Genomic DNA, 20,517 nt, shown 5'->3' with positions numbered 1-20,517 from the left:
GCAGGAGCCAGCGATGTTACCGGAGTCCTATTTTGGTCTGGATGTGGCTCCGCCTGTTTAAATTGTGGTGGAATACCTGCATTCCTAGGGAAAGAGAGGAGCAACGTGGGTCGAAGGCAAAGAGGAATAGAGTGAGGCTGGGGTGACAGGGTGTTTTCCCAGCTGCAAGGAGCAGGGAAGGCAGCACAGGCGTCACATGGAGATGCTGTTAGAAGTGATTTAACCATCCAAAAAGGAAGTACTTTGGCTCTCTGGGGCTTACTCGCAGGGAGGGACCAGGCAGGTGCTGGCTTAGGGACAGCCCCAGGGCAGGAAGGATTTCGAGGGTGACCATTAACTGTGTTGTGGTGGGAGACGCTGTGGTCAAGGCTCCCCGTGCCGGGCTGGGAGCGGGTGGCAGGAGTTTTCCTCCCTGGGAGGCTGCCGGGCGTAGGGAGAGCGGGCAGGAGGTGAATCATCCCGCTCTGTGCCAGCGCCTGGTGTGGGCTTGCCTGGTCCTGGGTGGTATTTGCTTTATTTTGCGCTCAGCTATGCCCTGGAGGGCTGAGACGTTTGCCGAGGGCTGAGCCCGGGCAGGGGAGGAATGGGGAAAGCTCCAAGCAGGACCTTTTTTTCTTTTTTTTTTTTTTTTTCTTTTTTTTTTTTTTATGGTGGGGGTTTTTCGTGTCTGGAGGGTGTTGGAAGAGGATCCGTGCAGGCGAAGCCGAAAGAGGGAGGTGCTGCTATGCTGCGCTGGGTGAAAGCATGCACCTGGAGCATGCTGGAGCCTCCAAATGGAGCTGGAAATGGGGGCTGTTCATAGGTTTGGTGGGGCTGAGACAGCTGTTGAGAGGTGAGAGGCTGAACCCAACCATCTGAACTGCCCTTCTCCATCCCGCTTTGTTCCCTCCAGGTAGGATCTAACCCCTGTCACATCACAACAGTGCTGAGGTCACCTACTGGGACAACCAGATTTTAGGGGCAAAAGCTTCCCCGAAAAAGCCACACCTTCCTGAAGGCAGGAGGACGGGGAGTGGGAGGTGGGGAGCAGATTTCTAAATCCCACCTTGCAGCTGGGACCTGCTCATTCTGAGCACTGTTGAGTTTTCACTCGGAGCCAAGCAACAACAAGGCTGCGTCTCCTCACTGACTCCTAGGACCGTGGCTTTGTGCTTTATGCTTTTCTCTTCATGAGTGTCCTTCCAGGAAAACAGCCATTTTCCAGTGATACCCCAATCCTGTATTTTCCTAAGTTCACCAACAGCTCCAGCATTCCTACTACACTCTGTGCTGTGGGGTTGTGTCTCTGCAGTGGCAGGTACACGAGAGACTGGTGGGACTGGAAAAAGGGCTGGCTCCTGAAACAGGAGCTCAGCACTGTAGGCTGCAGCTGCCCACAGTGACACATTGGTTCCCAGGTGCTAATAAAGCTAGCAGGAAAAAGAGGAAAAACGAAATGGAGAGGCAGGAAGAAGGGTGTGAATCCAGCTGGAACTCACTCAGGCTCTAAAATCTGCAGGATTTTGTTGGCCAAATCGTCCTACATAGGGTAGAAGGGAGACATATCTGCTTTTTCTTCTCAGGAAAAATTAAAAAGAAGGGAAAAACATGGCTGGGGAGAGACATTGACTTGGGAAGGGCTTTAAGACAGAGCCAGGAGCCTGGCTCCTTCTCCTGGCCAGCACATTTTGGGAGCTTCAGCAGACAATATGGTGAAAATGCCATTTTTTTTTTCTTCTAAACAGGCAAAAAGTGTATATCCAAAGATCCTGGAGCTCGGAAGCTCTTTTGCAGCTGTGTTTACAGGCAGCTATTTCTGTAGAACAGAGGCAGCCATGGATGTCAATTTGCTTTTGAGATTAATTTCCTTCCGTGCAAAGGGGGGTACCCGGAGAGGGGCCGTGCCAGGAGGTGGTCATGGAACGGCACCAGCCCCCCAGAACACACAGCTCTACTTGCACCCTCCAAGTAACAACAGCCAAGTCTTTACCAGCTGTGGAGGGAGAATCGTCCTCCCAGCAGGAGAGGTGTGCTGTGAACGCAGCAGCTCTCTGGGATGCTGGGAGATCTGTTAGTCTTTGGGCAAATCCCATACCATGAGAGAAGTTCCTCCTTTGTTCTCCCATTTTTGGGGAGTGGAGGAGTACTTGGCCTTTATTTTAGGTCGTTCTTATTTCTCTCTTCAGTTTTCCTGGTGGGGAATCGGTTAATATGGCAGGCTGAAGGCTGCTGAGGAAAACTGACTCAGACAAAACCAGCCAGAGCCCCCTCTAAATATTTGTTCCTGGGTTCAGATGGAAATATTCCGCACTCAGGACTTCTTTACAGGCTGGCAGGGCTTGGTTGGGCTCTTTCCCCTTAAAACAAAAATCTCAGTGTTTCCTATTTCCCCCCATTTCCCACAGGCAGTGTATGTATGAGTTCACCTCCTCACAGGTATTTCCCTTACCCCAATGCAGAACAAAGAGCACAGAAAGGGACACTAAGCAGCACATGAGTCACCTTCCCCTGCCCCACTAATGCCTGCCGGCACTGCAGAAGGTGGCTGTACCCTCTGGTAGTACATAAGTAAGAAAATATTCCAGTTGCAGGGCTGCTTTTAATGGAGACCTTCGTGGCAGCTCCCAGCTTTCCTTCTGAGAACACACCTCGGAGGAGGGAGAGCTTCTGGATACACTGCGATTCTTGTGTGTCCTAAACCTCCCCTGCATGACCCCATTGTTCGATAACTCAGAGCCTGACTCCAAAGGGAAAATGTACTCAAGACCCTTCTACTATTTTTTGCCCACTGTGCTGAATTTTGGTCCAGTGAACAACACCCAGTCCAGATTCTCCACCTTCAGATTTATATTTAAAACTCGAAATTACTTCTCTGCGTAGAAACAGGACCATTGCACAGACAAGGACAGATGTGACCCCTTGGGTAGGTTTTCTTTAGTGCACAAGATTTCTCTTCTCTCAGCTTGTGGTTGTACCACTTACTCTCCAGGTGCCTGAATACACCACCACAAGAGCTGTTCACTTCAGTAAAAGAAGCTTTTCACGTTTAAGGGTTTATTTGTGATTGCTTTAAAGCATTATCTTCCTCCTAAACTTGCAGCTGCTCAGAATTTGCAGCAGATGGGACACAAATAAACTCTGGGAAGGTTTCCTAGAGCAGCACCCCAGGCTGGGTGACAGGGGCAGCAATACCGGCGGGCGCAGTGACGGTGCTGGGAGCGTCTCCCTGGGATGTGCGGCATGGCAGGAACGTGAAGGTGCCAGCAGGTTGGAATGAGCCCTCGGCGGCCAGCAGCGAGGAAGGACAAGTCAGGACAATCTGGCAGCTGCTGGAATCTGTTCTGAGGTGCTTTTTATCTCCCTGAGATGGTATAAACCACCTTGGCCTCTGCCAAGCTCAGGTGGTGGCTGTGAAGAGGCTTCTGCAGGTTAGATGTGAAATGGTGAAGGTGTGCCAGCCCTTGGGGGGTGATGGCTTGGTGTGACCATGGGATCAGGTGGACATCTCTCCCCACAAGGGCAGGTTTGGAGGGTCCCCATTGCCACAGGTGGGCTGCCTTGGGGGTCCCGGGGGTCCCTCAGAGCCACCCTGTCACCCTCAGGACTGCCTGCCCTCATGAGGGGCTGCAGTGTGGCACCTGCCAGCTGCTCCAGCAGCTGGGAATTGGGGCTGGGGGTGAGGTTTCTTACGTAAGCCCCCTCCTCGGGCCCGCGGTGGGGTGGATACTGCGGGACCCCTCACAGCCAACGGGGTCCCAGGGGTGCCCGGCTTCCACGTTGCCTTGAAGGCTGCCGGCCCTCACGACGCCTCAGGAGGGGCTGCGGTGCTGCCCCTTCCATCCCCTCCAGAAGCCAGGAACTGGGGCTGGGGGTGAGGTTTCGGGCAGGGGAAGCCCGCGGTGGGGTGGGTCCTGAGGGACCCCATCGCCCCCTCACAGCCTCGGGCCAGTCCCTCACGGCCGAGCGTTGCCGAAGTCGAGCCGAGCCGAGCCGAGCCGAGCGTGCCCGAAGCTACGCCCGCGCCGATCCCGAGGGACTCCGAAGATCGCCGAGAAGCTCCGAAGAGCCAGAAGCGGGGCGGGAACCCCTCTTCCGAGCCCCTCCGAAGCTTCCCGAACTGTCTCACGCCTTCGTCTTCCGGAAATAGCCGAAATTTACCGAGCGCGGGGGTCACGGGAGGTGCTGGGCTGAGCGGGGAGGGAGGGGGAGCAGGGCAGGGCGCTTGCGCCCACGAAAGCCTTTCCGGAAGAACCCGAGGTTTGCCGAGCGGCTCTGGCTGACGAGAGACTCCGGAAAGAGCCGAAGGTTGCCGATCAGCGGTGGGCCGAGCGACTCCGGAAAGAGCCGAAGGTCGCCGATCGGCTCTGGGCCGAGCGGCTCCGGAGCGGCCCGAAGGCGCCCGAGCGCCCGCCCGGCCGGACAGCTGGAGGCGGCCGCAGCGCCATGTTTGATGCTCCGCTACTCCAGTGAGGAAAATCCGCCGGCATCGCCCCCGAGCCGCCGCCGCGAACGGCTCCGCTGCCCCCGGCGAGGGCGACCGCGACCCCCAGCCGCCGGCGGCTCATGAGCAGCGCGGCCTGAGCCGCCCCCCCTTCCCTCCCTCCCCTCCCTCCCTCCCTCCCCGCCGGCCCCTCTCCCGAGCCCTCCGGGAGGCGCGTTGTCACGGAGACCGGCGCCGGTGCCGGCCCGCCGCGCTGCCCCGGCTCTCCCCCGGCCCGCTCCGCGGCTCCCCCCGGCCCCGCTCCCCGCCGCGGGGTGGTGGCTGCGCTTGGCCATGAGTTTACCGCAGAAGGCGGCTTTGAAACCCGGCGCGGCGGCGGCGGCGGCGGGGACCGGCCCCGGGAGCGGGGCGGCGGCGGGGCCGCCTCCCCCCCCGGCTCCCCCTCACCCGGCGCCGGCGCCTCACCCCAACATCAGGGCCTTGCCGCCACAGCCGCCCCAGCAGTATCCTTTGCCCCGGGGGTTCAGGGGGGCGACACCCCCTCCCCACAGCGAGCGGGGCCGGGGGGGTGAGGGGTGCGGGGACCCCCGAGGCCTGGGGGCGGTGGGGGGTGAGGGGTCGCGGGGCCCCCCAGACGGGGGGAGGGTTGGGGGTCGCGGGGCCCCCCGGAGCCGGGGCGGTGTGTGAGGTGGGGGTTGTTGAGGGGTTCCCGGCTCTTTTTTGTGTGTCTGTTTGTGTGTGGGGCCCCCTGCAAAGGGGGCTGCACCTGCTGGGATGGTGCGGGGTAAGGGGGGCCGTCCACCTCCCCAGTGGGCTGGTTTGGGGGTTCAGCGCTTTCCAGGGGGTCCCTTTTCCCCCTCCCCCAAAGCAGCGGTGACCCCAAGGGTAAACTTTTAATTATAAATCGTTCTTCAGTTTTGCCTCTGGTCCTGCCCAGGTAAGTGCTTTGGTTTTGTTGTTTTTCCAGGCGAATTTAAACCCAGCGTTTTTATTTACAGCTAGGGACGATTTTCATGTGATTTATTTTATTTTATTTTATTTTTCCTACTTGGCTGGTGGGAATAAATCTCAGGTGGAACGTCTCACTGAGCGGCTTTCCCTGCCAGGCCACGCGTGATGGGGAGGAGGAGGAGGCTCCCACTCCCCAAAATCCCCCCACCAAAGCGGCCGCTGCTACAAAGAGAGGCTGGCGGGGGCTGCGAGTGTTTTTTAAAGGTCTTCGGTTCTGTGCTGCGAGTAGGCCCCGAGTCAGGAGGGAAATACTGCAGGGATCAGCAGGAAAGTGCCTGCCGGCCTGAGGTTTTGTTTCCAGCGTCCGACATCATCCCGTGGCAAACTGGCTGTTCTCTTCCCCCCCTCCCTGGAGTTTTGGGGGGAGTATGAAGTGAAAAACACACTTTGTGAAATATCTCCGTGCTGTGTTATCCGGGAATGGTGCAGGGACGGTCGGGAGTGTGTTTTCCTATTAACGTTTGGCGGTGAGTTGGATTTTAAGGTGGAAGTGCAGGGTGGTTTTCGTGCCGAGGGCTGTGCCGTGCTGCCTGTGCTCAGAACTGTGTTCCCTGTGTGCCAGCATTTTGCTGCTCTCACTTTCAATTTGGAGGTGGGAAAACCCAGCCCTTTTATAATCAGTTTAGGTCCATTGTTTTCTTGAGCTTCCGGCAAGAATCACCCCTTCCATGACAACAAATTCATTGCTTAAATCATGGGACTGTTGACGTTACAGATTTGTTTGGGTCAAGTGAAAACCCCTGGACGTTCTCTGTGCTGGGTGATTTTTGCCTGGTTTGTGCTATTCTGTAAATCCAGCGGGTGCTTTAGGAATAAAAAAAGTGGGAAGGTGCTGTCAGTAGAGTCAGCAGGGTGGTGGTAAGTAAAACTGTTGCTCAGTTTTGAGGGATGTGCCAAGAGTTGGAGTGGGAATGCTGGCCAGCGTGCACAGGCTGTGCCTGGCTGATCATCCCATCAAGGTGCTGGTTTGTCTGGGAAAGGGCTTTTTTATCGGGAAATGTGATGCTCGGGTGTCTTGACAGTTGAAGGCTGAAGTTTGCCTGGCTCTGGGGTTGTGCTGGGCTTTCCAAAGCACTTTATTTATTCCCTGGGATACTTCTCTGGGTGTTGCTGAGGGGGAGCCTGGTGGTGGGTCCGATGAGGGGCTGTGCTGTTGTGGTTGTTGCTTTCGGTGAGGTCATGAAGCACACGAGGGATGAAGTTTGTGTTTACTCTGAGCACAGCCTAAAAACAAAAGGGCTTGGAAAGACTGGAGAAGCTCCTGGAGGAGCTGGGGCTGCTGTGGCAGTGTGTCCCCTCCTGGAGACCCAATGACACCGTGAGCAGGAGGGACAGAGGTGGGGAGAAGTGTTAGATGGACATGACAAGTTGGTGTTACAGAAGTGGGGAGGTTAAAATGACACCGTTACATTTTTATTTCTAGACAAGCCTGTTTTGAAAACATTGTGTTTGACCGATATCTCTGCTTAACTCCTAAACTACTGATCTCTGCTTGGAATATATACAAACACTTTAATTTCCGTGCTTATTCAGGTGTCCTGGTGAAGCTTATTCAGGTGCCCTGGCCGGTTTTCTCCTCCACCAAATTGTGTTTGATTATAAACAAAAGCTGTTACCTCTCAGTGCTGCTCTGAGTGAGGCTCGGGGAGCAGAGTTCATCCCTGATTTACTGGAGTGCAGGGGGTCATCTGAGTTCAGCCTTATTTTTAGCCCTCTTTGGTTTCTTTTTTTTCCCCTCTCTGTTTTGATACAAGTGTTGAGCCACTGTTACCTCACAGCAGATAAAAGAGTTGCAGGTTTCTCTGACTTGGGCTTTTTAAACCAAAACAGTTTCCTACCGGTGAACTTTGGTCTGTGGTTTCAGACTTAATGTATCATGAAATTAAACAATATCTGTGTAATTGGAAAAAAATAAGAATTGTGTGAGAGAGAAGTGTTCAGCATGTGCATGTAGCAAGGCACGAGGGAGGGAAAATTAAAATACAGGGGAAAGAAGGAATTAAAAAAAAAAAACATTTTTGCGAGAAGGAGAAGCTGGAAAGTGATGGACGTGAAGAGCAGAAATGTCTGGATGTGAGATTCATTCTGTTTCCTGGTAAATAGGAAGTTATTGAAGCTGCTGTAAGACAAGACGGACTTGTGAGGTATTTCCTTAACACAGCGGCTTCAAGAAGTTAAATTTTCTGTGTAAAAGTAAGTTGAGATACTTTTGTGGCTCTGGCAGTGGTGAGTATTCAGCCAAACCTGATTTCAGGCTGATTTCACAATTTTAGAAATTCACCTGATTTCACAATTTTAGAAATTGTGCTAAAAAGTTGTCATGGATAAAGTATGGATAAATCCTTCAGTTGGATTCTGACCCTTATTTGGGAGGAAAGGACAAGGGAGGGTGAAACGACACACAGAAGGGATATTATAAAAAATAAATCCCAATCTGCCCTCCTTGGCTTTGACTCCCAGACTGCTTCTGCAGGAGAAGTTCCAGTGAAGTCTGGAGTGAGACTCCTTCCATAAAAATGTACAGTAACAGAGGTGCTGCAAGTGCACTGTGGCCCTTCGTGGTTTTACCTCGATGGTGCTTCTGACAGGTGTCACACTACACCCTGTTCTTTACTCTCCCACTTAGGAGTGAAGTATTTTTTGTGTGTGTGTTACATTAAGCTGCTCTTTCAAAAGTCCCCGTGCTGGGAATAAATTTTGTGGATCAATATAATCAAGTCACCAGTTTCTTCCTAGCCCAGACGAGAGCAAACATTGGCCTATAAGGGACAGCCAGGTTGATGGATGGCACCTGGGGTGAGGTCCCCCAGCTGCTGGTTAATGTGACACTGTTCAGTCAGAGCTGTCTGCAGCTTGGGGCTGGTGTCAGTAGGGTTTTGTTTTCTTTTCCCAACTTCCTCACGTTTGGAGGGAGTTCCTGGTTGTTGATGTGCAGGCACCAGTAAGCTTGACTTTAATCTATCCCTGTGGCTGCTTCCGTGTGGGATTGGGCATCTCTGAAAAACTGGGTGTTCCTCAGGTTATTGCAGGTCGTAGCAGGCTCAGGGTGCAACAGACCATTACTAATTTTTTTTTTTCTCTTCTTCCTCCTTGTTAATTCAATTTCTGAGAAGCAGAGAGGAAGGATCGGTGTTTGGGGGACTGATTTCTGTGTGAATTCCACCATTGCTCTGCGAGGAAATGTGTGTTTTGCTAATGTTGCTTCAGTAATTTAGTTTTAGTTTTTCCTGCATTGTTCAGCTAACTGTGCTGTAGTCCCTTTCAGGAAGTGATGTGCTAGTTCCTGCTGTGTTGGGTGGCATCTTCTGGATGCAAGCAGCTTCCCAAAAGCCCAGGAGGACAGCAAGAAATAGAGGATGGCGTTTAGGAATGTCTGAGGCTGTGTGAGAAGTCGGGGTGAGTTCCTGGCAGTGCTTGCCCAGTGTTGGGATGCAGGCCAGGCCAGAGTAGGCCTGCCTTGGAGATCTGGTTAAATCAAGATTCTTGAGGAGGATTTGGGTGCACGGGGTTCTCTGTTGTCTCTCTGTGAACAGAGCTGAGCTGGAGGAGAAAGTGCCCAATAATTTTTCCCAGGAGAGAATCTGCAGCGTGCGCCAAAGGGTCGGGGTCTCTGGGTTGCTGTGATCCCCTCTGGAAGTTTGGAGCCAATGTCATCTTCCCTCTCTTACTTCCATTTTGAGGGGTGTTTTCCCAGACTACATGATGGAGCAGCTTTGTGCTCTCTGGGGTTTGTCTGTTGAGGACAAGGCATTCGGAAGCTGCTTGGGCACAAAAGTCAGCTTGGAGAGCGTGGTCGTGGCTCTCGTGTGAAGCACTCCCTGCGCTGCTTTGACATCGACCGGAGCGCAGTTGGAAATCCTCTTCCAGATGCCAGTGGCAGCCGTGTATGAGGAAGGTGTCGGGAGCATTACGGTCCCAAGAGGGAGGGAGGGAGTGGTGAGAGGTGCAAAGGAGGGACCAGGCTGAGATCAGAAGTGTTCCTTGCTCTCCATGTTTCTGAGTTGAGGAGGGAAAGTTCTGAGATCTTGGCTGGATGAAGGGGAAGAAGGGGCAGAGGTGTTGCCTGGGAAGTGTTTCTGTTTAGAAGTGTTGAAGCTGTGGAGATCAAACATCATGGGAGGGTCAGAGCAGCAGGAGAAGAGCTTGGAAAAGAGACTTTCCCTGCTGCTCCATGGTGGTGGCTCCTCTGCAGGGGAGGAATGGGCACAGACTGGGGAGCGTGTTGCCAAAAAATTAAGTGCCTTTAGCCCTCTCTGCCATCTCCCCTGTTGATGTTTCCCAGCCTTGGCACATCTTAGTCTTCTTTCAAGCAGCAATTGCTTTAATTTATTTAATGACAAAAGCCAATCATGTTAGCGCACAGATATGTCACTTTACCAGCTTTGTAAGATTTTTGTGGTGAAATCTCTTGGAGAAAACCGTTCTAAAAATGTGATTTCAAGTGGCTTATTTTCTCCTCACATCCAAGGGCATGACTGTGTATGTTCTCTGGCAGAAGTTGGTGGTAGAAGGTTACTTTATCCATTTAAATATACATGTATTTAATGAGCAGCTCTGATTTGGGAGCAGAGTTTGTGTAAGAAGTTGTTGAGAGAGTAACAGGAGACTCAGAACAAATAACTTCCCCTTTAGATGTTGGCACATAGAAGGATTTTTATCTGTGTGTGAATGGATTTTGTCCATCATTTTCAGGCTGAAAGGCTTTTCCATGTTGTTAGCAAACATTGGGATGTGTTGAGCTGGTGCATTTGCTCCACTTTTGTTTAGTAGTAGGGGTTAGCAGTGAAGATCTCCCTATAGAAGGCAGAGGTAACCTATATTTTCTTTTTCTCCTAATCCAGCAATTTCAGGGCTAGTCAACTGTCTAGTTGTGTGTAAATCCGCTAATATGATTAGAGTTGCTGGAATTTTTACTCTGGGGAACTACAGATGGGTAGTATCACTGTTTTACAGGCATTGCTTTGGTAGGAAACTTTATCTGTGACTTGAATGTGGCTGCTGGCAATTGCAAAAGCTTTTCTGGAATGAATGGGGAAGAGAAAACTGGTGTTTGTTCCAAGGCATGAATGTGTGGGGGGAGTCGTGTGCCCTGTGGTCTGAAGGAACCAGGGCAACTAATTTTTCTTCTTGTTTTTTAAGGGAGTACAGTTGATGAGACTCTCAGGGTGCTGTGTTTTACACTTGTTGCAATTTCAAGCACTTCTCTGTACAGCTTTCCTTCCCAAACCTTGGACTCCGTTTTGCCTCCCAAATAGGAGCTGATGATGTGGAACAGCTGGAAGAAGAAAATAGAATGTGTTCCTAAAAAAGAAGAGGATCAAAGGGAGAAGAGCAAAATCAGATTTTAGGCTAGCGAAGTTTTCTGGTGCATGTTATTCCTATGGTTTATTCTTTACCTTTAGAAGGTGTCCCAGGGCGCGCTCCCTCTTTTTGGGATAGGTGATGGCATGCTGTTGCTGATGGGACTTGAGTCAAATTGCTGCTGGGCATGTAACTAGGTTAATGGGACAGCATGATTATTTTTTTTCTTTCCTGAAAGGAAAATTACACGCTCTGTATTTTGATTGTACCCGAGGAGTTGTTTTTACCTTTGTTTGCTGTGTAGTTAAGGTGCAGAGAAAAGGACAAGTTTCCCCACACAGAGTATCAGGTTTAAACCAATTCTGCCACCAAAAATCAGATGTTTTGATTGCTGGTTGTAACACCTTTGTGTTTCCTTTGTCTACATGAGAGTTAAAATATTTCTAGAGCTTTAGATAGGCTTGAAAAAAAAAGCCAAGTGGCTTCCAGACTGTGTGTCTTGGAAGAAAAACTTATCCCATCCTCGACCGATCCCAGTCGCGCTCTCCAAATCCGTTGGTGAAGTGTTGAAATGGGTTAGGACTTGTCGAGGTGCAGCGAGCAGCTGCTCCTTTCCAAGTGCTTGAGCTCAGCAGGAATGAGACTCCCATGCTCTGGAGTAGGAGTGTCTGCACAGGAATAGCTGTAAAAGCTGGAAGCACAAAGACCATCCCTGCTTTTAGCAGGGGAGGGGACCGAATATGGTCAGAATATGGAGACAAATTTTCCTGCCAGCCTTGGAGTTTGCTCTTGGTACTGTGAGAACAGCAAGCAAGGAGTTAATGCAGTTAAAGGTCTTAAATAACACAGACTTTCCTGAGTTTGGAGAGCTTTTGGAAGGTGGAAACCAATCAACATTGCAGGGCTGCTCTGTTTGGGGTTGCCAGATGATGATTGTGTGTTTGGGTTTGATTTACACGTGAGGGTGACTGTGAGTTACTGAGTTACTCAGAGGAGTCAGAGGAGTCTGACTGCAGTGTCTGTGTCACTGGTGATGGGTGAAAATCCATTTGAGCTGATGCTATGGCTTTGCTGATGGTGGTCTGAAAACCATTTCCCTCTTTTATGTGTTATTAGTAAGTCGTAGAAGTTACTGTGCCTTGAAACTGGCATTTTCTGGGCTTATTTTGTTCTCTTGCCAAAAGGCAAAAATGAGAGAAGTCTTTGGTCTTTCAGACTAAGCAGGAGACTCTTCTCTGTGCATCAAAGGGAAAGATTTTTTTTCGTGATGCTACTTTCAGCTTTGGTTTTTTAGGCAACTGTTGTCTTGGGAAGGCTCCTAAGCATCCTGAGGAAAGGACCTTTCTAGGAAAAAAAAAAAAAGTGCATTTCCACTGAGTGGTGAGACCCAGCCCTTCTGTCCTGGGGCTGCCATGAGATCTTCCACAGAACCGTCAGGTCTGATGTGAAATTCAGGCTGAAATCTGGCCTGAAAACTTTCTGGAAGTCTTGAATTCCTGTTTGGGGTGATGTACAGGCTCCACGCTGGACACTTTGTTTTGCAGCTGAATCATTGGGCTGACTCAATATATTATATTGGAAAGGAAACTCAGCAGGGTTCTTGTAGCTGAGGGTGAGTAACCTATACTACTTATTTGGGGGGAATTCAAGAACTGAAACCAAATTTAAAGCCTGTTTATTGTGACTTTTAATGTGAAGTTGATGGTGCACCTTGAACTCTGGAACATGCTGGGAAGGGGATTTCAGCAGGTACAGCGTGGCAAGGCTTGTGTGGAAGGTGCTTTTGGATGTAGTATTTCTTGAGCTGGTGAGACATCTTGAGTTCCACTTGCTGTATAATATGAAACCAGCTTCAATTTGTGTCACCCTTCCTCACCAGCGCTCACGCAGTTATAAATACTTGTCACTGGATGGTCTCTCTCCAAGTCCTCAGCTTTTCTGGGCTCTGTGTTTCGTATTTTAGAGTGCAGATAATTCAGCTGTTGTGTTTTAAAGTCAATTTCAAAGTGCCTTTATGTCTGTCTCTTCAAAAATAAAAAAAGACCTAATTTTTGTTGATATGCAAATATCACAAAGCCTAAGTTTCGATGAGTTTAAACTATTTGCCTTAATTTTATTGATTACATTTCCAAAACACTTTTTTAATTTTGAAAAAGTTCATCTGCACAAATAATCTCCTTTTATGAGGTTGTGCACCACGTTTAACTTGAAATGATTCCCATTTTCCCCCAAACCACCCCGTCTCAGTGCGGTGGCCGTGGCAGCAGTACCTGGCGTTGCTGGCATTCACCGAAACAATCGGCCCTTGGCACAGCCCCATCCCTGCCTTGCTGCAGCCAAAGCATACTTTATCCACTCAGGCTGATGTTAAGATCATTAAATAAATGAATGAATTGTACTGTCACCAAATTCCCATCCTGGCAGCCGAAGAACATGAGAGTTTTATAGCTGGGACCTCTGTCCAGAATGTCTTATTGAATGCCCGGGATGAACAGTCAGCAAAAAGCTTTCTGGTGAAGTGTGTGAGCCTTAGAGAGAGTTATGGCATGGAGCGCTGTAAAAACTTGAATTACCAGACATCTGATCGTCCAGAATGAGTATTAATCAACCTGATAAGGGCATGGAGAAAGGAGCTGGAGCAGAGGAATAAAACAAGGGAGCGGGACAGACACGGAGAGTGGGGAGAGCTGCTTCTCTATTGTCAGATCAGCTCTGTCTTGTTGTTTGAAAGGAGTTTTGGGGGGAAGAATGCAGCCAGGCTTGGAAGCGTTGAAAACAGGGATAACTCTTGGTCTTCATCAGGGAGTTTGAGGTCTCTCTGGTTGAGCTAAAACTCCTAAAGGTCACTGATGGTTTGGAAGCTCTCGGAGAAGTCTGCTGAACTTCCACCACTGGGAGGAGAGGACTGCAGGTATTCCCTCAAAGGAGAATTCACTCACTCCTCAGGCTTGGATTGCTTTTTCTTGTGGTCTAGCTCCGTCCTTGCTTTTATGATGTTGTGCTTAAGATGGTGTTTTTGCTTAGGAATGGGAGACAAAAGATCTGTATCGTCCACACTGCCTGTGAGTGAGTCCGAAATGTCTCTGGTTTGTGGGGAAAAAGGAAGAAGATGAAGTGTGTTTCAACCAGTTTGGTGAACCAAATTGCACTGCAGCCCCTGATAATGTCAGAGGTGCTAGGGATAATCAGAAATGTTTGATTTGCTCCATTCCTGTTCTGCAGTGTTCCAAAACATCAGCATTTAAGGGAAGAATACTTACCTTGTTCTTCTCTTCCTCCCATCCAGTGGTTAAGACCATTGTCTTAGCTATGGTTAATTTGAAAAGAGGCTACTAAAATAGCAATGGTCACCAGCACAGTCCTCTGAGCTTCCCTGTCCATGCGTTATGTGGTGATGGCACTTGTGGCCGTGGTGGTGGTGAAATCCAAGTGTCTGGGCAGTGTCTGTCTGTAGGTGGAAAGTTCAGTCTTAAAGCCCTGCTGTGACTGTGGAGATACTGCAGTCTGAAATCAGCACAGCTGGGGTTAATGCTCATCAGGAAAGGAACTATCCTGCCTGTGGTGATGCATGGGCTGTCCTGTTGGTGCAAACAGGCCTGAGCAGCCAGGCAGGGACAGGTCCTGAAGTTCCCATTTCTTTCCCATTTCGGATAGTGCATCAGGTATCCTCACCAACTTCCACCTGTATGTTGGTTCAGCTGTGTGGCATCACTTCAGAGAGCACTGCAGCAGCTGCAGCCTTCCCTCTGTATTTATCCCTGTTCGTGGCCTGAATTTGTAGAATCCCAGAATGGTTTGGGTTGGGAGGGACCCTAAAGCTCCTCCTGTTCCACCCCTCTGCCATGGGCAGGGACACCTTCCACTAGACCAGGTTGCTTGAAGCCCCATCTGACCTGGCCTTGGATCCAGCATCCAACAGGCAGAGCCAATGGAAGCAAACCAGGATTTCTTTAAATGGGAAATGCTCAGAGAGTAATTTACTGCTCATCTTCAGACCCTGGTGAGGTGAATATATCGTTGCTGTTCCTCTTTCTTGGATTCCCCTGCGGAGGTGTGTGTGAAGTGTGCACCTGAGATTCCTTATGAGGGAAAACTGGAGGTGCAGAGGACTGAACTGAGGAGACCCAGGGCTCCCGTCCTACCTACATCCCTCTGTGAACTTTGGTTTTTGTGCAGCAGTGTAAGATGCGTTGCACTGCCCTCCCTGGATGCCAGCTTTCCCAGGATTTCATTTTGTATGACACAGGATTTTAACTCAGGGGAAGTCATAAGCTCCGCATGTGGCAAGAAGGTACTTAGTATTTCATTTAACTTCGATAAACTGCTGAAATAAAGATTATGGGGGGGAAAGTCACGAGGCATTACAGAATTGGGAGTGGAAATGAGCATCAATGCTCCGGAGAATCATCCTTTTAGAATTCCTTGCTCAGCTGATGGGAGGACCATCACTCTGGGTGACAACACTGCTGTCACCACAACAGAGTGACCAGCAGAGCATTGCATTTCCCCTTGAGGTCACAGCGTGAGGTATTGGAGACACCATAGGAAACGCAGCAGAGTGAATGAGACAGTAAAATAGCAGACTGTTTGGTATTCCTGCTTATCATACAGATGGAGAGCCTGGCTCAGGAATAGATGGATGTTGCTGCAGGGTTTCCGACCCCCAGGACAGAAGCAGGGGCTGTCCCTGTGGAGCAGAGGCGTGTGGGGGGTGTAGCCTGGTAAGCTGGAGTGGTTTATAAGTGATTTTAGGGCACAGAGTGGGCAAGGGCAGTTCCGTGTTAATGACATGCACAGGAAGGGAAAAGTCAGCTGGTTTTTAGTACTTTACGGAAATTCAGACCCCTGGGTGAAGATGGCCGTGAACGAGCTGAGGTGCTCATGTCTGGATGGGAACTTTCTTCTCCAGACGTGTAACAATGTGCCCCCAGCTGCAGGAGCTGCTGGCTCTGAAGGGAAGCCAGAGATGGGAGGTTTTACTTTGTGAAATCAGCGTGAGGGAAGGTAGGCTGTCATACGCACAGAGAAGTTTATTCCAGGCTGTAAGATGAATAAGGGCTGGAGAAAAGCTTTTGAGCCTTTCTCTGTGATGAGATTCTTTTCCTCGTGCTCTGCCTTCCTCTGTTCGTGCCTTTTCAGTTGTGTCACCTCGCCCTGTCTGCTTTGGCTCTTGGGGTTTGAATGCTCTTACCTGGTTATGTGTGTGCAGGGCAAACTCGGTATAGAAATAACTTTGTGTATGTTAAGTAACTGCTCTGAAGGAAACAAGCCCCAAAATCCCAGTTTTCTCTTCCTGGTGAGGCTGTTGGGACTGGAGTGTGTTTCCCAGTCGGTGTCCTCTGTCCCCAGTGGCAGTGGCTCTGCGCTTCCCAACCCAGACCCAGAGTGTGTTTATCAGGTTGCCTCAAAGCAGCAGATGGATGGGGGCTGAGCAGGTCAGAGCCTCTCCCTGAGCTGGTATCGGGCCAGAAACTGCTGTTTCAGCTGCTAGTCAGGGGACAGCCACACTGAATTTGGGGACCTTTGTTTTCATTGGATTGTGATTCAGTCTGTGTGAGATAGTGCCTGGTTTGGCTGTTTGATGTGAGTTGTTTTAAGCTCAATGACTGAAATACGGAAGTGTTTGAAAATAACTTGTATCTGCAGTTACATTTCAGAACGGGAAAGGTGGAAGACGAGTGTGGCTTCAGCTGTGTTGACTGATCTGTGGCATTTTATTAAAACACCTTTTTTCTGCCAGACTAGCTGTGCACAAGCATCTGATGCAGCCAAAGGTGCAGAGAACAGCTGAAGAACCATTCCTGTTCCTTTTGGAATAGACCAAAAGCCAAAGTAACTCCAGAAAGGAGTAGGCTGGTGTGGGTGTCTGGCCAGACAGGAGATCAAAGCCTTGTTCTCCCTGGGTTCCTCCTCCCAGTCACTCCTTGTCATCTCCATCAGGCCAGCTTGCTCACAGCCTTGCTTTGGATATTTTTATAGCATTTACCAGGAGGTTTGCTTGGTCTTAGCCTTGTGTAGCTACTGTTCCGTGTGAGACTATTACTGTTACTTTTTTTCTGCTTGAAAATGCAATAAACAAAAATAAAACGATCATCACAAGTTCTGGCTCTGACATTGCCTCCTGTCAGATTTGCCTCTGTGCCCCCTGGCTCTTTCTTGGCCACTGCTTGGGAATTTTGTGGGTGTGATGTTTTTCTTTGAATGCATGTCTCCTGTTAGATTCCTGGTTTTCCCTCATTTCTTGAACAATGCAGTTTCTTGACTCTGAAGACTCCTCCTCATTCTCTGGGAGCAATGGTTCTGACCGCCTTAGAGCTGCCTCCTCCCCAGGGATGGCTGCAATTAGTTTGGTTGGTGGCTTTGCTTGAAAAAGTGACCCAGGAATTTTTCCTAGTACATATCTTCTCCCAACTCTTCTGCAATGTCCAGAGAAGCTGTGGCCGCCCCTGCATCCCTGGAAGTGTCCAAGGCTAGGTTGGACGGGGCTTGGAGCAACCTGGGATAGTGGGAGGTGTCCCTGTCCATGGCAGGAGGTGGAACGAGATGAACTCTAAGGTCCCTTCCCACCCAAACCATTCTGGATTCTGTGATTCTGTTCACTTCCATGTTCAGCTGCTTCAAGGAAGGATCATTTTACTGCCGCAGGTCTGGGAAGACTTTTGAGCTTCGAGGCGGGAGGTGGGTGTGGTTGGCTCTGTGAGGGGTGTTATCAGCTGGGGCAGAAATGCCTTCCTGAGCAGCAGCTGGAGGGTTTTTGGCAAACCCTTTGCATTCCATCGTCTCCAGAGGGAGGTTTGCAGCGTGCAGAGGTGCCTCCATGTGTGCTCGGGGCTCTGGGAGCTGGCATCCCATTTCCCTGCTGAACTGTTCCATACATAAATATGGTTTTTAACACTTACCAAATGCTTGGGAGCCAGAGGCTGCTCTAGGAGAACTTCATCAAGGAAAGCAGTGTAAAGATATCTCTCTGTTAGGTACTGGATTTATTTTCCCTTCTGTTGTAGTTAATCGCAAAAATGAATGCAGTTAAAAGTATCCAAAGGACGTTTTTCTTTGCTGCACTGTGCTGCGAAATGCCTTGTTCAAGATGCTTTCTTCCTCCAAGTTTGGATCTTTTTTAAATGCTGAAGGGCATTTTTGAGACTTTGTTTTAACTCCGTTTTACATCATGTTTATATGAAACAGACAAAAAAACCCCCAGTGCTTTGCCAAATATTTTTGGAAAGAACAAGCTTTGTGAATAATAATTTTCATGTTCTACCTGCTCCTTGGTGTGTTCAGATGGTGGAAGAATCTTCTCTCCCCTGAAAAAGGCTTTGAGAGATTAACCTTAAGGTAGTCACTTGAGGCGAGTTGATTAAGAAATATACTGAACGTTAGATTTAATCAAGATTGAGTAATGATGTTAGAATTGACTGTCGCTCCTGGAATGCAGTTATTTTTAGGTGGGGATTGGGATGTGCTGCTCCCCAGGTTGTCTGTACCACGGCTCTGAAGGCAGACTGATCCAAATGCCGTTGGACAGAGCGGATCTGCTCCAGTTTCGTACTTTCAGCTTCATTCTGTTAACACATCCCATAGTAAATCTTGTGACAAAGCTTGGCAAGTCAGAGCAAGGGGATTCCACTGCAGCACTGAGGGTTGTCACCCAAAATACAGCTCAGATATATCAGTAAAAACATTGAGCTGGTATTGATGGAGGGACTTCACCTCCTTTTGTATTTGGCTTCCTCCCAAGGGGCAGTGGAAGCACAGCTCCAGTCTCTGCTCTGTGACCAGGGACAGGACCCAGGGAATGGCTGGAGCTGTGCCAGAGGAGTTTAGGTTGGATATCGGGAAAGGCTCTTCCCCCAGAGGGTGTTGAGCACTGCCCAGGCTCCCCAGGGAATGGGCACGGCCCCGAGGCTGCCAGAGCTCCAGGAGCGTTTGGGCAGCGCTGCCAGGGGTGCCCAGGGTGGGATTGTTGGGGTGTCTGTGCAGGGCCAGGGGCTGGACTGGATGATCCTTGTGTTCCAGCTCAGGATATTCCACGGTTCTCAGAAACATTTGGTGATGCACTAAACCTCATCTTTTGATCACTTAGTGGCACTGCCCTCATTGCCATTGGTGTCATAGTGTGAGGTCCTGAACTTTTTGCCTGTGTTGGTTTTTTCAGTGGGTGCCTCAAGGGAAACGGGTCTTGTCCAGCTTGAGGCCTTGGCCCTCTCTGTGGTGTGCTGCAGAGCCATCCTTTGTCTTCTTGCAGGGGATGTGTGGCATAGCTGAGGTTTGGCTGGGTATTTTCTCTTGCTTAAAGGTGAAAACAAAGCTGTTTCTTTGCTGTAATTTTCTATCTTCAGCTCAGGAAATCAGGAAGTTTATCTGGATTAAAGCCTAAGAAGCAGTGATAGACCAGGAGGGGTGGAAACACAGCCCTGGGGAGTAACATCCCTACCCCTGGCAGGGGGTTGGGACTGGAGAGTCTTTAAGGTCCCTCCCAACCCATACCAGTCTGTGGTTCTGTGAAACAGCCGAGGCTGTTTGCTGCTCCTTGCTGTTCCAGAGAAGCCGGGTTGCAGATTGATTGAGTGGAAGAAAGTGGGGTCACTTGCATGTGAGGTGAATAAATCAGGATTATTTTGAAGGAGCTTCCTCACTTTCTTGACATGCCCTTGCTGCAGAGAGAATCAGAGCAGCTGTCTTGCTAAATTCCTCTTAGATACAAGGGAATTGCGACAAAATAGTCTTTCCAGGGACTGAAAAGTAAAGATCAGCTGCAGGTGTTGCATGATATTGTCAGTTTGATTGTGTCTAGTAATAATACTGATTTCCCTTCACAACCTTCAGTGTCAGTGGGCAGAAAAGGCCGAAGCTTGTGTGGTTCATCACATGGTGCCCTCAAGCAAGTTGTTGGTCATCTGTCAGCTGGAATTGTCACTTTTTTCTGCATTATGCCCAGGCTGGGCTTGTCTTTGCTATGCTTAGGATGTCCATTTGTAGGTTTGCATTTTTGGGTCGGTGTAATCGCAGGGTGGGAGTGGTCAGGATGTGAAGTTACCCATGAGAGAAAGTCCTCTCGAGAGGCCTCAGGTGTGCTGCCTGTTGTAAGCGTTAGGAGCAGGTAGGATCAGAGGGCAGGCTTTCATTTCCATGGGAAAAGCACAGTTTCTGGGGTGACTTTACATGGTGCCAGGGGACAGGACAGTATTTTAACATCATCCCAATCTCAGAGCTGACTCAGGCAGCTGCAAAATGGGGTGAGATCAGTGAACAGAGATTGTAGTATCTCTATACCCAAAACATGTATCATCCTCTTTGCAGCTTACCACTCAGTAAAAGCAAAGAGCATAAAACCAGGAAACCTCTACAGATGCTGCTTTGAAGAAGCTCATTTGGTGGACACGTTTTGCTTGTGTTGCTTGTCCCTTTAAGCCTCTTTATGTGTGGAGTGTCAGCCACAATGTTTGTACTGAAAGCAGCAGAAGGAGCCCAACAGTCGGGACTTAAGTCCACCTGCTCAGTGGAACCTATGCTTGGACCTCTTCTAGTGGCCCTAATAACCTTAATGAGGTTTTTGTGTGGCTTTTCCTAGGTCTTCATTTTGTTCCATATGAATATTTAGATATAAGCAGCATCTTGGAGCTCTCCTGTACCATGTATGAGCATATTTGAGAACTGCTTTTTTCCCCCTTGATTGTTATATTAACTTTTATCATAGATTGATTTTAAATGCTGGCATTTCATAATTGCATCTTAAAACGTGTTATCTAGACTGTACAAAGCAGAATTAACTAGAACAAATACAT

At 49.6% G+C, this 20,517-nt stretch overlaps 1 protein-coding gene across 4 annotated transcripts in view; it reads left to right on the top strand.

Annotated features, from left to right (window-relative positions):
- Positions 1–4,800: 4,800 nt before the first annotated feature.
- Positions 4,801–20,517, top strand: part of EIF4G3 (eukaryotic translation initiation factor 4 gamma 3) — a 143,144-nt gene continuing 127,427 nt past the window's right edge. For all 4 annotated transcript variants that reach the window (XM_042022168.1, XM_042022166.1, XM_042022164.1 and 1 more), the window contains exon 1: positions 4,801–4,923. The gene's annotated coding sequence lies outside the window, so the exon portion shown is untranslated. The remainder of the gene's footprint in view (positions 4,924–20,517) is intronic.

Source organism: Corvus kubaryi, unplaced genomic scaffold (genome assembly GCF_017639235.1).
Source record: "Corvus kubaryi isolate FWS band 111438036 unplaced genomic scaffold, C.kubaryi_AGA036_p1.0 37189, whole genome shotgun sequence".
Lineage (NCBI taxonomy): Eukaryota > Metazoa > Chordata > Aves > Passeriformes > Corvidae > Corvus > Corvus kubaryi.
This window is presented reverse-complemented; position numbering and strand designations above follow the sequence as displayed.